The sequence below is a fragment of the Geospiza fortis genome, unplaced genomic scaffold (genome assembly GCF_000277835.1).
Source record: "Geospiza fortis unplaced genomic scaffold, GeoFor_1.0 scaffold190, whole genome shotgun sequence".
Taxonomy (NCBI): domain Eukaryota; kingdom Metazoa; phylum Chordata; class Aves; order Passeriformes; family Thraupidae; genus Geospiza; species Geospiza fortis.
Window position 1 is genome coordinate 6,870,661 of NW_005054328.1, and position 3,247 is coordinate 6,873,907.

The following is a 3,247-nucleotide window of genomic DNA, read 5'->3' on the forward strand; positions in this document are numbered from 1 at the left end:
ACGTGTAGGGGGATACAGTATGGGTAAATGAAGGTGGTATAGAATATAATCTTATCCCCTAAAGAGTTGCAGCTGAACCAATTACTAAAGATTAGGAGCAGGCCTGATGTTAACAGGCCACAGCTGTAGCCAATAAGAAGAGTGTTATAAAAGAATGGATTGGTGGGAACTGGAGTCAGTTAGCTACTGCAAGGACAAGGAAGAGTCAGTGCCTAGAGGAGCTGCCTACAAGAAACATCAAGGGGGTACAAAACTCTAGCAGTATGGAACCCTTGCAATGTAAAGACAATAGAACTCTTGCACTATAATGACAACAATCATGTTTTCTTTTTGCCTGTCAGCCTAACCTATGGCACTTAGCTAGAATTTTTTGTTTCTTTTAGAAGGTGTAGCTGACCATCACCTAAATTATCAAGGAATATGCCTTGGCCCAGAGACTGTACTGCAATTCTGCAAGCAGGACAAGGGTAAGGGAAAAAAGGATCTTCAGCCTTGCTGGGCAAGACTGCTAAGTCAGAAGAGCTTATCATGAGAGACCAGCTGAAAGAATATTTGAGGTCAACCCTGCCTTTTCTTCCTGCAGGAGGGCTGCTACTGCTGCTACAGCACATTCCCTGTTCAACTCTTACATTAAACTGCAGAAGTTCAATACAATTTCCATGTTGTTTCCCTGCCTCACCAACTTGGGAAAATAAGTAAACTGCATGCAAGAGTAACTGTAACCACAGAAACATCCTCCTATGCCTTTCCACTCCCAAATATTTGCTGGTCACCTCTTCCCTGTGGGTTCTCTGAAGCAGAACTTCTGTTTTTGATCCCTCTGAAGCAGAACTTCCCTTTTTGATCCCTCTGACCAAATAATTATCACCACCTCCTCCCTCAGCATTGCTCAAGTGAAAGGCTGCTTCCCACACTGCTGCCAAAAGCTCCACCTATGGCAGTGACTTTGTCACTGCTCTGTTTCTGATGGTCCCCATCAGAACAAGCATCTGCAGGACCCTACATCCCACCACCTTGCAACTCTACAAAAGTGCGCTCACATTATGCGTACTCTGAAATGGCAGCAGGACCCCTAGCTTATTGCAGAATCAATAACTGCCTTCTTGGATTATAAAATACTTAATTCCACTTCTCAACAGCTTCTGACCTCTCCTCCCATTCCACTCCCCATGATCGCAGTCTTAAGGCTTTGTTACCTTCTTTTACTTCTTCTCTGCAATGGCTTCACCTCCAGGATTTCCCTTCTGAGGTCAAATCTCAGATGAGAGGTTTTGTTTTAACCTTCTCTCTTCATTTCTTTTGTCTTCTCTGTTTATCATCCTTAAGATTTAGGAAAAGTCCCCTAAAAAACATTCTGTAAAGAATCTTAAATTAAAAGTGTGATACATATAAAACTTATCTTAAATTCTCTTTATTACTATTTGGGGAAAAAAACTACCACATATAATTTGGTTATATTTAATGTATAGTAACTTCAGCAATTAAAACTTTATTCACCATGGAAGTAATATTTTAACCATTCTACCATACCCTGCAGTATTTAACAAACACAGAATATGAATATAATGAAAGCCAGAGCAGCAATTTGGTGTACATGTGAGATAGTTGACTCAAAAGCCTGGAGCAGCAGCTCTCTGAAAAATCATGCATGTCAGCATTTCTTGCACTAAACTGCACTCTCTTTCACATTTGAAAAAAAAATTAAGCAGCTGTCATGAAACTTATTATATCCTTTTGGAAAAATACTATCCTCAAGACACCAGTGAGCTCTAACTCTTAGAAGGGAAAAGCTATAAACTTTAAACTAAAAAGCTTTCACTAGAGATTTGTCTGTCAGATGATTTCTACACACTGTTACCTGAGAACAATGTGAAAAGAACTGCTCCCCCTCAGTTCTCTGTGATTTACAGTGCAGTCACTGCTGTGCTACTTTTGCTCTATCATCCCACTCTGAAACAATAAATCAGTGCAGAGTTAAAGGTGTCAAAAAGTTTCCTGCTCCTGCAATATCCTGCAGCGTGGCACTGCAGCACAATGCCAGGAGGATCACACCAATTTCCTTCGTGTTTCAGTGAGGTAACGTGGACTGTTTGAATAATCTCCAGGTAATCTGCATTAAAACCATTCTACTGCAGTGTACTGCGGTATTAGGAAAGATTTCAATATTGCACCACGTGATGCAACACAACCTTACAGCGTTTGGCATTTTCCAGGCAGTGAGGGAAAGCCTCGAATCCATGGCTGCAATGTAGCAACTTCCCATTTTACAAAGTAATAGGACAGACTATTCTGGCTCACTCTTGGTGTATAGAATGAAATGATACAAAATACCTGGAATAAATTATTATAGACCTAAAACCCAATTTTTTTTTTCTTTTTTTATTTACACCCCCCCCCTTCCCCGCTATCATGAGCATCTTTCCATGATGATAGATTTCCTTCACCTTAGGGGTACAGTAAAGCATTACAATGTTATTAACCTTAAGGGTACAGTAAAGTGTTACAATGTTATTAGCCCACTGATAAATTAATTTTAGTAATCTAGAGATTATTTTTCCAATTCTTATTTAAACTACCACAGATACATTTCCCTCTCTGTCTTTCCAGCTTGCATATTTTTTAGTTTAACCTAAATTTACACGTATGCTTTTCTGCAGCTTTATGTCAGTCATATAAAGCAGTAACATTTCAATGTTTCTCCAATATTTACACAGAGATTTTAATTATTTCTATGAAGTTTTGGAAATGCTCTACAGATTTATGTGCTCACATCAAAGATACATGAAAAGCACATGAGTTTTGCCTTGAATGAGCCTTTCCCCCCAGTAACATGAGTAAATGCAAAATGGTACCTGACTATATTTTCAGCTAGTGATTTTTTTTCTGCGTGGCTGTGAGGGAATTTAGAACTGCATTTCCAAACACCTCTGAAACAGCCCCTGAAAGTCTGGACTATCACAGTAACAACTACACAGGTAGAAAGAGCGGCATAGGTGAACCCTTGTTACCATCTGCGTTAGCGACCTGCACATGGCAGGATTTTGATGCTGCACCAGCTGCGGCCCGGCGGCGAAGGAAGGGCACGGGGCTGACATTGGCTGCAGCGCGTTGCAGTTTCCCGCAGGGCGAGGGTCCCCGCAGGTGCTGCTGTGCGCAGGGCACGGCCGGGCAGCGCAGCGCACCCGGCCCCGTCCCGCCTGCAGCCGGCCGCCGCTAAACGCCGCCATCGGGGACACGGGGCCGCCCC